Raw genomic sequence first — 14,087 nt, 5'->3', positions numbered from 1 at the left:
TGCTTAACTGACTGAGCCACCCAGTTGCCTCACTGTTGTATTTTAAGAGATGACCACTGCCACCTACCATTCAGCAACCACCGCCGTGATCAGTCAGCAGCCATCAACATCGAGGCAAGACCCTCCACCAGCAAGAAGATTACAACTCACTGGTAGCTCTGATGATTGGTTAGCATTTTTTAGCAATATTTTTTAATCAAGGTATATACATTCTTTTTTTTTAAGATGTAATGCTATTATACACTTAATAGACTGCAGTACAGTATAAACATAGCTTTTACATGCACTGGGAAACCAAAACATTCATTTGACTTGCTTTACTGTGATATTCACTTTATTTTGGTAGATCCAGAACCAAACCCTCAGGATCTCCAAGAAATGTACATATAAGAATTAATTCTCTAAACTATCTTTGTAACCCATCTCTGTGCTATCTTTCTAACTTACCTTTGTACTATCTTTTTTTTAATGTTTATTTTGAGAGAGAGAAAAAAAGCATGTGCACAGACGTGAGGGAGGGAGAGGCAGAGAGAAAGGCAGAGAGAGAATCCCAGGCAGGCTCCACTCCATCAGTGCAGAGCCCAGCATGGGCTTGATCCTGGGAACCATGAGATCATAACCTAAGCCAAAGTCAAGATTTGGATACTCAACCAACTGAGCCACCCAGGTGCCCAAATAGTGCACAGTGTAGTATCTTTGAAACATCTGTAAATCTAAATTGTTTAAAAGAAAGAAAAGTTCAGAAAAATGTTAGGATAAAATGCATTCAGTGTTGGGGCACCTGGGTGGCTCAGTCAGTTAAATGTCTGACTTCGCCTTGGGTCATGATCTTGGAGTTCATGAGTTCAAGCCCCGCATCAGGCTCTGTGCTGACAGAACAGAGCCCCAGCACAGAGCCTGGGGCCTGCTTTAGATTCTGTGTCCCCCTTTCTCTCTGCCCCTCCCCACTCTCTCTCTGTCTCTCTCTCTCTCAAAAATAAACAAACATTGGGGCGCCTGGGTGGCGCAGTCGGTTAAGCGTCCGACTTCAGCCAGGTCACGATCTCGCGGTCCGGGAGTTCGAGCCCCGCGTCAGGCTCTGGGCTGATGGCTCGGAGCCTGGAGCCTGTTTCCGATTCTGTGTCTCCCTCTCTCTCTGCCCCTGCCCCGTTCATGCTCTGTCTCTCTCTGTCCCAAAAATAAATAAAAAACGTTGAAAAAAAAATTAAAAAAAAAATAAACAAACATTAAAAATGTATTTTTTAAAGTACATTTAGTGTTGCAGTTAAAAATATATTTGCCCAGTCAGGAGCCTTATTGTTGCATCCAGAGATCAAGTAAGAAACTAGTATAAATAAATAACTCTTTTTAAAAAATGTAAATAGAGAATTATAGACCACAACACTCTTTTTTTCTTGAAATACCGGCCAACAACATCTTGAACCTATCAACAAAGCCCGGGCATACACCTTGCACATCATGTAAGACTAGAACTCATTATTTCGTCATTAGTTTCCTGTTCATATCTCTAAAAGAACCTCAAGAGATCATCTAGTCCTGGGCTGGGGAACCATTTCATCCCCATCCAGGCTCACAGACACATAGAAAACATTAGCATTAGTACAAAGCAACTTCATGCCATTTCAGTTGTTGGGAGTTTTTTTCATATAGCGAAATGTGTATCATTATATTTGTGTGACTTTAAAATTAAGAATTTACGTAAAATTGTTCCATAAATATGGGAAAAATCCACAGAAATTTGTTTCCTCATTAGGAACAGTTTAAGGAATGAGAGAGGTTGAAGTTGAGAAGCGAGATGAGGAGGAGCTGCCTGATACCCCTGCGGGGCCATTGACTTCATGGCTAAACCTGTCATGGCATCCTAGAGCACGAGGCTGGATGAGGGGTTCATGGGAAGTGGCCCAGCATGAAAGGGACCTGAGAGTAACTGCAGTCGGCGTCCCAGTGGAGGATGAGTGTCAAAGTTCGGTATCGAGACTTTGCTGTCAGGTCCAAGTGGTGAAAAAGGAAAAACTGAATGAACAACTAGAGCTTCCACCTACAGTGGCATATCCCGTTCTATTCTCACACGAGCTCTGTGAGGGAGGTACTGTTACTAGCCTCCGATTCTAACTGGGGAAATTGAAGTTAAGGGACACTAAGGAACTTGTCCCAGGTCTCACAGCTGGTGACTGGCAAAGCCAGCATTGGGACCCAGGTTTATAGGACTTCAGAGTTCTTAGCCACAACACAGAAAGAGTAAAATCTGAGCAGACGCAGGAACCACGGAGAGAAAGAAAGGCAGGAATAATGTGAGAAAGTTTAGCATTTACCTCAAGTATCTGAGAGTCACTTTCAATGGTTGCTGGGGTCGGTTTCCAGGTTTAAAGACCCAACAATGGAGCAAACAAGGAAATAGCAATGGAGACAAAGACATGAAAGTGTTCTCTCTCCCTCTCTCTGTCCCTCTCTCTCTCTCTCTCTGTCATATACACCCACACAAAGAGAAATATTAGACTCACGGAGGAAATGGAATTGGAGCCACTACATGTGACCACTCACAGCTATGTCTCTTCTGGACTCTCCTGGGGCCAGTTTTCCATCTAGCTCTATCCTGTGTGGGCCTAGAACTCGGCAGAGTCAAGGCTGGTGGGCTAGTGATTAGGTGCCCTTTCACAGGTGTGGTATCTGGAAGTGGTCTGCTGCCCTCACACCTGCTCACTAATGATCGTGAGATACATTTGTTTCCCTGAGAAGTCTTCCCCGACTCTCCAGATTAGGTAGGGCCCTGGTATGTGCTCTGATATTGCCAAAGAGTTCTCCATGGCACATTTCACTGTATTAATTAATTAACCGTTTGGTTTTTCTTTTTTTAAGTTTATTTATTTATTTATTTATTTAATTTTTTTTTTAACGTTTATTTATTTTTGAGACAGAGAGAGACAGAGCATGAATGGGGGAGGGTCAGAGAGAGGGAGACACAGAATCTGAAACAGGCTCCAGGCTCTGAGCTGTCAGCACAGAGCCTGACGCGGGGCTCGAACCCACGGACCGCGAGATCATGACCTGAGCCGAAGTCGGCCGCCCAACCAACTGAGCCACCCAGGCGCCCCAAGTTTATTTATTTATTTTTTTAATGTTTATTTATTTTTGAGAGAGAGAGAAGAGCGTGAGCTGGGGAGGGGCAGAGACAGAGAGGGAGACACAGAATCTGATACAGGCTCCAGGCTCTGAACTGTTAGCACAGAGCCTGACGCAGGGCTTGAACTCGGGAACCATGAGATCATGACCTGAGCCGAATTCGGATGCCTGACCAACTGAGCCACCCAGGCGCCCCTTTTTATTTATTTATTTTGAGAGAGAGCATGCATGCGAGTGGGGCAGGGGCAGAGAGCAAGGGAGAGAGAATCCCAAGCAGGCTCCACACTGTCAGCACAGAGCCCCACCTGGGGCTCTATCTCGCTAACCATAAGATCATGACCTGAGCAGAGATCAAGAGTCGGATGCTTAGCCTACCGAGCCACCCAGGCGCCCCTAACTAATTAACCATTTGAATTAATGTATCTGACCTCTGCCTTCCTCGCTTCTACCCAAGCTCCGTAAAGACAGGGATTTTTTTTTTTCTTTTTTTCAAACATCCTACCTCCAGTTTTCAAGACAATACTTGACACATGGTAACGCTCAGTATTTGTGGATTGACAGTGTGCTACATGAGCATTGGGCTGCTTTCTGTCTATCTAACCATTGGCTGGAAGAGGCTCATCTCCTTCACCTTCTGTACTGTTACCAGATAGAAGTAGTACCCACTCCTGAACACCGGCCTAACAGGTTGAAGTTCTTACTGCCACCTCACTACTTTTCTACTAAGTCCCGTCTCTGAACCTGGATCCTGCTTTCCTCTAAAAATGGTGATCAAAGCATGCTGATCAAGACTGATAATTGGATCCTGATGATGAAAACAACTCAGCTCAGAAGCTCTTGATTTGTCCTTCTGCCCTTGCTACCCTGGTATCAAATTGTCTCTTACCTGAGAAACATTTTCTTCCAAGGAGCTCCAACTGCCTCTTAGAGCACACATGTTATGAGTCACATAGATGCTAAGGGGCCAGAGGACCATACTGTGCTGGATATTGTCCATGTTAGATGGCAGCAACAATGTTCTATGGTAATTGACTATTTCTCTTCTTTTTAAAAGATCTACAGGGTTTTTTTTATTAAATATTTTAATTTTGGGGGCGCCTGGGTGGCTCAGTTGGTTGAGTGTCCAACTTCGGCTCAGGTCATGATCTCACGGTTTGTGAGTTTGAGCCCTACATCGGGCTCTGTGCTGACAGCTCAGAGCCTGGAGCCTGCTTGGGATTCTGTGTCTCCCTCCCTCTCTGCCCCTCCCCCTCTCATGCTCTGTCTCTTTCTGTCTCAGAAGTAAATAAAAACATTTTTAAAAATTTACAAAAAAAATAAATATTTTAATTTTTTTTTTTTTTTTTTTAAATTTTTTTTTTAACATTTATTTATTTTTGGGACAGAGAGAGACAGAGCATGAACGGGGGAGGGGCAGAGAGAGAGGGAGACACAGAATCGGAAACAGGCTCCAGGCTCCGAGCCATCAGCCCAGAGCCTGACGCGGGGCTCGAACTCACAGACCGCGAGATCGTGACCTGGCTGAAGTCGGACGCTTAACCGACTGCGCCACCCAGGCGCCCCCTATTTTAATTTTTTTAATGTTTATTTATTTTTGAGAGAGACAGAATGTAAGCAGGGAGGGGGCAGAGAGAGATGAAGACCGAACCTGAAGCAGGCTTCAGACTCCGAACTGTCAGCACAGAGCCCAACGCACAGGGCTCAAACTCACCAACCTTGAGATCGTGACCCAAGCCAAAGTCAGACACTCAACCGACTGAGCCACCCAAGTGCCCTAAAAGATCTACAGTTTTATATGAAGAGCACCGATGGCTGGTGGTGGCCAATGTCTTAGGTTTCGGGTGAGAATATGACTGCATTGTTAACACCCAGGAATGCTATACTAGCTGATGGGACTCTGGGTATGCACCCTGTTTGGGGGAAATGAATTTTTCACCTAGGGGAGAAAAAAAAAAGACTAATGGTGGATGCTGATGGGGAAAAGGGAAGAGGGTTGACTGAGGGCAGAGTCTTTATTTGCTCTTTCATATCCATTCACCATCTTTTCACACTCTGCTCTGTGCCCCTGACTTTTATCAACAGCATTAACCAGATTTCCAACTGGGACGGGCCAGAGACCAGAAAATGAGAGGGCAGCGAAAGTGTGATGGGTCGATTCCCTTGACTGCCTGTTTGTGAAGTGACAGGTTATGCATTCCTACACCTGAGGCCACAGCTCCCTCGCTCCCTGCTACTACTGCATTCTCACTGGTTTCAGCCATCCCTCCCTCTTCTTGCTTTCCCCAGTTTAGAGACCGTAGACTTCCTGCTGTTGCCAGCCCTGTAGAACTCCTCCAGCCTGTATAGTTTCCCTATATCTTGTCACACATTGTAAGTAGTAATCTCATTAAATTTTCTTTAGTCATCTTTTTGAGGGTTCCATCTCTTTCCTGCCAGGCCCCTGACTGATCAAGCAGTTAAAGGGGAGTGGGATGGCTCCAGGAAATGGAACACATAAATAACCTTCCTGCTAGGGAGAAATGGGGACACAGATCACTCATAGCATGGGACGGAAAGGTTAAAAGCGAGGCACTAGAAGACCAAGTAGGAATGGCATTTAGTGGCAATGGTAGGTACAAAGATTGTGTGGATTGGGATGGCCATGTCTTACAACTCTGGAGAGCATATATAGAAAAAAAGGGTAAAATTTAAGGCATTTAAAGCCCAATGCAGGGCATGGGTGGATAATCAGAAAGCATCACATTTTTAAAGTAATCCCTTGGATCCTATAGGCACGGGGCAGATGCAGCTGAGAATTAAACATAGAACCTAACTGTAAAAGTTCCAGAGTTTCAGTGTCCATTAAATGCACAATACCATTAAGGCTCTTATGCTCAGTTAAGACACGAATAGGAAAGGAGTAGGAACCTAAGACTTTTAAGCAGAAGAGATGGGGCTGAGAACTTCAAATCCCCATAGCCTCTGAGTTTTCACTGCCAGCAGCAACATCACCTCCCCTTGCTCCAAGGGAACCAAACTGCCCCTGCATAAAAACCTACCAATGGCTTCAGTTTCCCACTCACTGTCCATCTAGTTGGTGGCAAAACCGAAGTAAGTCTCGGAGGATAACAGTGGAATTTTGCAAGCCTTAATTAGGTAATGATGTCATTTGCAGTCTGGCTCTACCATGCAGATACTGACCTAGAAAATGCTTTTATTCACTCGTTATCAGTAAAATTTCAATCTTAATATCTCACACATTATCACATCGGTCCATTACATTGGTTACATTGTGCTAATTGTGCCTGGTGAGTGGGAAAAAGAAAGCATTAGAAAAATAAACCATCACAGATAGATGCTTTAATGAAAAACATGGGTGCTAAAGATGGAGCTAAATTCTGAGAGTTCAGGGCTCTGGCACACCAGTGAGTGTCTGTGGGTCCAATGTTAAGATATCACCTCAAAATGTTATAGAAAAGTTGTACCTGGAATGTCCCACCACAAGGACAAGACCTTTTTGGACATACCATACTTAAGCATGGTTTTCTGACTCTTTTAGTAGTAGCACATGAGGCATCCAGTCCTGAGTGGCATCCAGATCAAGAAAAGGCTCCGCATTAGGTTCAGGCTACTTGGACCTTATGATCTCATAGGCCCAACGGTGTTGGAAATGTCTCTATCAGATGGATGTTGTAAGGAGCCTCCTGGTTAAGATAGATACACTTTCTTTCTGCAAATTATACTATTCTGATTATATATATATATATATATATATATATATATATATATAGTCAATACACTTTATGAATTTTAAAACTCCACATACTCTTCCTTCTCCCTCTTTCACTTGACTGTCTTTCCAAATAAGTATATATTGAACATCTATCAGATTGTGCTAGGCATTCTAGTCTTTAAGTTCTTTTTTAAAAAAAGTTTATTTATTTATTTTGAGAGAGCAAGCAGAGGAGGGGCAGAAAGAGAGAGAGAGAGAGAGAGAGAGAGAGAATCCTACACAGGCTCTGAGCTGTCAGTGCGAGCCCAGAGGTGGGGCTTGATTCCACGAACCCTAAGATCATGACCTGAGCCAAAATCAAGAGTTGGTTGCCCAGCCAACTGAGTGACCCAGGTGCTCCTAGTCTTCAAGTTCTTTAGTCAAAGAATTATGACAACCATCTGGACTCTTAGAGACAGATTCTTTTCTCAAAGCAGCACAATTCTCTTTATAAAAACCAAATTTGCTTTGTTTTCAGGTTTTAGGCCAGAGTGCAACTATTTTTATCACAATTAAAAAGTGGTCCTCTTCTATCTGAGATTATCTTGTCTTTGGGAAAGATATATATGGAACAGGAACAGAGGGAAGGTACAATCACATGAGGTGATCAGGGGAGTTGCAGATGTCAAAGTCCAATCACACGACAAACCAGCAGTCTTTTCAATGTGAGATGGATAGAATGCTTCTGCGATTAAAGCAAAAACATTAAACTGGATAGACTGCAGTAATAAGATCTCACTGTCTCAAAATAACAAATATAATTTCTTGCTGAGGTCCTTTTTTTTTTTTTTTTTTTTTTTTTTTTTTTTGTCCTGCTGTGGGCACTGTTCTCCTTACACAAAGACTCAGGCTGATGTAACTTCCACCATCTGGTACTTTGCATGTCACTGCAGCAGGAGGGAAGAGGCATAGCCAACCGTGCACTGACTTTTAAAGGCTTCCACTTGCAACAAACACAAGTCATTTCCACTCCTGTCCCATTGGTTAAAGCTATGGTTGACTTCAAGAGAGTGGAGAAATAGAATTCTGCCATATGCTTTCAAAGAGAAATATTGTACAACAGCACTACACAACATCACAAACCAACTCAACAACCCATTCAGCCCCTACTTCCCTCCAGGATTCTGAACGCAATCACCTAAATATAATAAAAAATATTTCTGTCAAGATAAAACATTACTCGCGTTGCTGTGTTAGGACAAGGGGGAGGAAGGAGAAGCACTTAAAGCGGCGGGGGCCGTGCGGGAGTGAGGTTGGACCCAGACCTGTGGCGTCCCTACCTCCCTCTCTCCTGGGAGCTGGGGGATCCTGAGTTGGGCGGCGGCGGCGGCGGCGGGAGGCGCGGTGGGAGGTGGTGCGGGGCGGGGCGAGGTGAGGGGCGGGGTGGGGCGGAGAAGTGACCAGGCGCTGCGGCCGCTGGACCGCGTGCGGCTTCCAGGTAAAACCTCAGGAATCACAGCAAACACAGGGACCACAGAGGCGCCGTGACATCACCTCTTAGCAGCTCCCAAAGAGACTGACTGCCAACTTACTCAGAAATTAATTGAGACTGTGAAGCCCTTTGGGGTTTTTGAAGAGGAAAAGGAACTGCAGCGCAGGATTTTAATTTGTGAAAATTAAATAATCTGGTAAAAGGGTGGATCCGAGGAATCAGTGAAAGCAAGAATCTTCCACAATCTGTAATTGAAAATGTTGGAGGAAAAATTGTTACATTGGGATCTCACAAGTTGAGTACATACAAAAGGCTGTTGAAGAAACATCAAACTGTGTTTTGATGGCATAGAGATTTGTATTTGGTTTGCAGGTTTAGCACTGCAGGCTATTCCAGAAGACTTGGATTTATGAGATGACAATCTGCTTAAGAATTTAGATATAAGATGCATAAGAAGCCTTAACAGTTGCAGGGTAACCAATGACATTTTACATCTAGTACCAAACATTGACAACTTCAGTTGTCTCTGAGAGCTATCAAACTGGGGGCCACAGCATCTATTCCAATATTTTAGGTTTCCTCGGAGATGTTTCCTGGACTATACTCATAGCAAGAATTTGTCAGCTTTATCCAAATGAAATAGCGTCAACTCTTGTACATAAATTTTTCTTGGTATTTCCTAAATGGTATGTGTTTAGATTATATTAGAATAAAATTGATTGTAGATGTTGGAAAAAAATATTAAAAATTATTCAGTCATTGAATATTATAATGATGGTTCCAAAATACACATAGGGGGTGAATTTATACACAGTGAAACTATAGGTGCTTTTTTCTTTTCTTCTAATTTTTTACTTTTCTGACTTGTGAATTTCCTAGAGTGACCAAGTAGCATCTTTTATAATGGAAACCACCAATAAACTTAATTGTGTAAAGTATGTTTATGAGACTATAATAACTTAGAAAAGATGCTTATGATTTTTTAGTGAAAAAATTAATACATACAATTGCATTTATGTTGATACATATATCTGTGGTCAGGGACAAAAGAAATAGATAAAATGTTAGACTGTCTGGGGGTGCCTGGGTGGCTCAGTTGGTTGGGCATCTGACAAGCTCAGGTCATGATCTCACCGTTTGTGAGTTCGAGCCCCACATCGGGCTCTGTGCTGACAGCTCGGAGCCTGGAGCCTGGAGCCTGGAGCCTGGAGCCTGCTTCGGGTTCTGTGTCTCCCTCTCTCTCTGCCCCTCCCCCACTTGTGCTCTCTTTCTGTCTCAAGGATGAATGAACATTAAAAAAAAATTTTTTTTAATGTTAGACTGGCTGTATTTTGATGAATTTTAAAACTCCACAGCTTTATTTATTTAAAAAAGTTTCACATGCTCCTCTGACTGAGCCAGCCAGGTGCCCCTTTTTTATTTTTAAATGTAAAATAAATAAGGGGTGCATGGGTTGCTCAGTCAGTTAAGCATCTGACTCTTGATCTCGGCTCAGGTCATGATCTCAGTTTGTGGGTTTTGAGCCCCGTGTTGGGTTCTGTGCTGGCTGTGCAGAGCCTGCTTAAGATTCTCTCTGCTCTTCCCTCACTTGTGTGCTCTGTCACTTTCTCTCTCTCTCTCTCTCTCTCTCTCTCTCTCTCCTTCTCTCTCTCAAAATAAATAAATAAACTTAAAAAAAAAAGAAAAGAATAGGGCAGAAAGTATGGAGGAAATGCTATTTTCAAGCTCTGCCTTTATTTCTGGAAAAGCATCCATCTATTATCCCCAGGGAGAGGACATCCTCTGTCAGGTATAGCAGGACAAACAGAGGGCCAAGAACAAGGAGACCTAGTTTGTAATTCTGACTCTACAGCTAACTGGTTTGGGATTTTGTTTTATTCATTTAACCTCCCTTGGCCTTGTGTAGTCATCTGAGAAGTGAAGATATTGATCAAGATGATCTTTTTCATTTCCTCTGAGTTCCAAAATTCTTTAGGCCACATGAGGTACAAGGGTCCTAAATCCCTGTACTGTGGAACATGAATTGCCTTATAAAATACTGCTTCATTCTAGCCCCAGTGGCCAGCATGATAATATTAGTACATAATAGGCATTTAATAAGTGCTTGATAATCAAAATTCAACTCACTGAATAGTCATGATCATCCTCCAGAGTAAGATGATCTTATAGAGGTTGAATTTACATGCCTAATAAGAGTACCAGGATCTGTCTGCTCCAAAGTTAAGGCACACTTTCTAATACATAAAGCAAACTAATTTCAACATAGAGAATCTGTTAAAATTCTTAGAGACGGGATCAACTTTAAAAACAAAACTAGAACATTGTTATGGTATTCTGAATTATGGAAAACATTTAGTCATTGACTGTTTTGTAAGATATAGTAATTGGCATTGTGTTATTTATTGAATAATTAGTACTTCGGCCTCCTGTTGGAAGGACTTACCTTTTAGCTGAGAAAAACGTTGTGCGTATGTTGCCTAATTTAAACTTGTCCAGGCACTCAATGTGCAGTAAGCCAATGGCTGAGACACTGGTTTTGAAGCCAAAGGAAGCTTTATTATCAGAAAGGCAGCCCAACAAGAAGACAGGGGATCATTGCCAAAGCTGCTTTGCTTTGTTGTGCTTAAGGACAGCTTATCCACAAGAGAGGTCTTCTTGAAACCTTAGAAGGAGGGCCTCAAACAATCTGGAAGTATGCATTCTTCTGGACAATGAGGCAATTTGGGGCCTGATAAGATCAGATACTAGATAAGTTGGGAACAAAATGGTGTGTGGAGCTAAGTTAATAATGCAACTAATACAACTATAGTTCTGCTTATGTTTTCAAAGCAGGTCAAGAAAGCAGGTGTCTGGCCTCACATTTGTGAACCATGAAAAATGCATATAAAACATATTACAAAAATACGCAAGATTATAAGGCAAATGCTGATTATCTTTGAACTCCTCACCCTTTGCAGATGCCAGTGATTAGATCCATGATTGATCGCCTATTAAACTGCTTTCACGAAAAGAAAAAACAATATTTACTTTGTACTATATATTACCCTATAATTACACTTACGTCTTTCCTTTGAATCTTAGGCCCACCTTTGTTCCAGATACTGTATCAGTCCCCTCTTTGTTCCAAATTTCTTAAGGTAAGGATTATTTCACCCCATCCCTATTCCAAGCAAAGAATTTAACTACCTGGGTAAGTTCTCGCCCAGGGTCAAGCCTTAGGGATCTGATTCCCTCTCATCAGGAAAATGCTTAAGATGGTGTCACAATTACTGGATTCTTTCTGTAGAGGGCCTAACTGTTCTCAAAACAGTAAATCCATGGGGCGCCTGGGTGGTGCAGTCGGGTTAAGTGTCCGACTTCAGCCAGGTCACGATCTCGCGGTCCGTGAGTTTGAGCCCTGCGTCAGGCTCTGGGCTGATGGCTCGGAGCCTGGAGCCTGTTTCCGGTTCTGTGTCTCCCTCCCTCTCTCTCTGACCCTCCCCCGTTCATGCTCTGTCTCTCTCTGTCCCAAAAATAAATAAACGTTGAAAAAAAAATTAAAAACAACAGTAAATCCAAACAGCTTTGCTTAAACTGCTTGCAGTACAACTAAATTATTGAAAAGAATATTTTGGGGCAAATTCCGCAAATTCCTCAGTCCTGAATATTTTCAATTAAAATACAAATGATGCTTTTCTTCCCTAAGCTAGATTTTAAATAAGAAGATTTCAAAAAAATCATCACACACACAGAATTCTAAATTCACTAATTTTTTTTCATAGCCGCTCACCTGTTCACATACAGAGACCAATCACAGCGTCTGCACATGGTTGGGAATTACCACAGGTTGGAGGACTTTTTCAGTGCTACAGTGGAGGCAAGGCAACTGTGACTATCATTTCAATGAAAAGCACTAAAGATCCATTTCTAAGTTTTCTTTTTTCCTTAGCCAAAAATCTAAAACAATGCATCTAAGCTCCTCTGCTTACTCAAGGCCTTCTCCTTATCTGCCTGTATTGTGTCCTGACTTCAGGCTACATGTTCTGAATAAAATGTGACCAGTATGAACTCTGCTTCAAGGTGTACTTAGTCCTGTAAGTTTGGTATCCTCTTTTTTGGGGGGAGTATTTAATAAACTTGAATATAAATATTTCCTTTGTTCTTATGTTAGAATTTTATATTCTTTTTTTCCCCTAAGATTTTATTTTTTTATTTTTTTTTTTAAATTTTTTTTTCAACGTTTTTTATTTATTTTTGGGACAGAGAGAGACAGAGCATGAACAGGGGAGGGGCAGAGAGAGAGGGAGACACAGAATCGGAAACAGGCTCCAGGCTCTGAGCCATCAGCCCAGAGCCTGACGCGGGGCTCGAACTCCCGGACGGCGAGATCGTGACCTGGCTGAAGTCGGACACTTAACCGATGGCGCCACCCAGGCGCCCCGATTTTTTAAAGTAATCTCTACACCAACTGAGCCAGCCATGTGCCCCAGGATTTTATATCCTTTTATGAACTTCCCACATGGCACAAACCTGGCCAGAAGGTATATAGACCATCCCTGCCAATGTCAGTCCATTGGAGGAGAGCTAGCTTCTCACAGATCTACAATAAATGAAGTGGACTACCTTTTTCCATAGTGGCAACTGAGACCAGCTCTCTATTCACTAGCTCTTGACCTTTGTAGAAGAGAGCAACTTCTCCCGGTCTGGAGACATTTGAAAGATCACACCTGAGGCAGGTTTTTCTCTAGACAATACTTTTCTTCCTCAGGCTGACTACTACAGTAAGACTTCATAGCCCCCTGAGCAGAAATACCGTTCTTGTGCCAAGAAGAAGGGCTTAGGAGCCCCAAAATTGCAGGACCTAGTTAATAGGAATATTTTAGGAATCTGGGGGACACATGTGCAGGGATCTTGAGCATACTGGATTGAGGATGGTGGTGGGAGGCAGGAATAGAAAGCTGGGTGGAGTATAGCTCATTGATATTGGGAGTACTTCTCCATGACTTGGAGCTTGGTGTTCTGTCAAGGACACCAGTAATGTGTCCAACATGCTGCTGAGAAGGCTCTTTGAAGCTTGCACACTCTGATAGCCTAGGATAAATGAGATGGAGGTGCTGAAACTGACTTGGCATAGTGCTGAGGAAGGGGTCTGAAGATTGGGGGATATAAGAATATTAGAATGAGGTTATTATCTGTGATCAGAGAAACCGATACTTGACAGCGTTCCCCAGGAGGAACCAGAGGACCCTTCTCTCACTAACGCGGTGAGGAACGCATTGCTAAGGGATACCAGTTAATTTGAGAAGCTCTGTGGCAGCTGTCTTGTATAGGCTGGGGTTGACAGAAGATGTTGCCATGAAACTGAGATTCCTACTATCGAGGAAATGGTAGGATTCTGGAATGGCAGACACCAATGGCAGTGTTTACCTGTTAGAATAAAGGGGGCATACGTCCTAATGGGCAGCAAGGCTATAGTAAGTAGTACTCAGTATGCTTTGACCCTCAGGAATTAGCCAACAAACCATGGTGTTCCTAGGGGTGAGCCAGATGGAGAGCCAACCAGAATGTTACTTGACTTGTATAATAAAACAGAAAAATCGAGAGCTGGAGAACAGAAATCTTCACCAGCTCTTACTTCAGAGAAAAAGAGCCCTTTACCCAGTTTCTAAGTATGTCACTTCCCAGACCCAAAGCCCATTCATTGAGGGAGAGGTAGATCCCTTTGAGGAAAGACAATGCAATGCTACTGCAAGTATATAATAAACACTACCATGATCCTTTCCCAGAGGGATATAAGACTGTTCA

At 42.8% G+C, this 14,087-nt stretch overlaps 1 protein-coding gene and 1 pseudogene across 4 annotated transcripts in view; one reads left to right on the top strand and one right to left on the bottom strand.

Moving 5' to 3' along the window:
• The window catches only part of ABCD3 (ATP binding cassette subfamily D member 3), a 167,289-nt gene that overhangs the window by 95,752 nt on the left and 57,450 nt on the right, over positions 1-14,087 (bottom strand). The gene's annotated exons all lie outside the window — the stretch shown is intronic.
• Positions 1,768-9,029, top strand: LOC123379083 (annotated as a pseudogene).

This window comes from Felis catus, chromosome C1 (assembly GCF_018350175.1).
Source record: "Felis catus isolate Fca126 chromosome C1, F.catus_Fca126_mat1.0, whole genome shotgun sequence".
NCBI classification, from domain to species: domain Eukaryota; kingdom Metazoa; phylum Chordata; class Mammalia; order Carnivora; family Felidae; genus Felis; species Felis catus.
The sequence above is the reverse complement of the archived record's forward strand: the minus strand, read 5'-3'. Positions and strand labels throughout refer to the sequence as shown.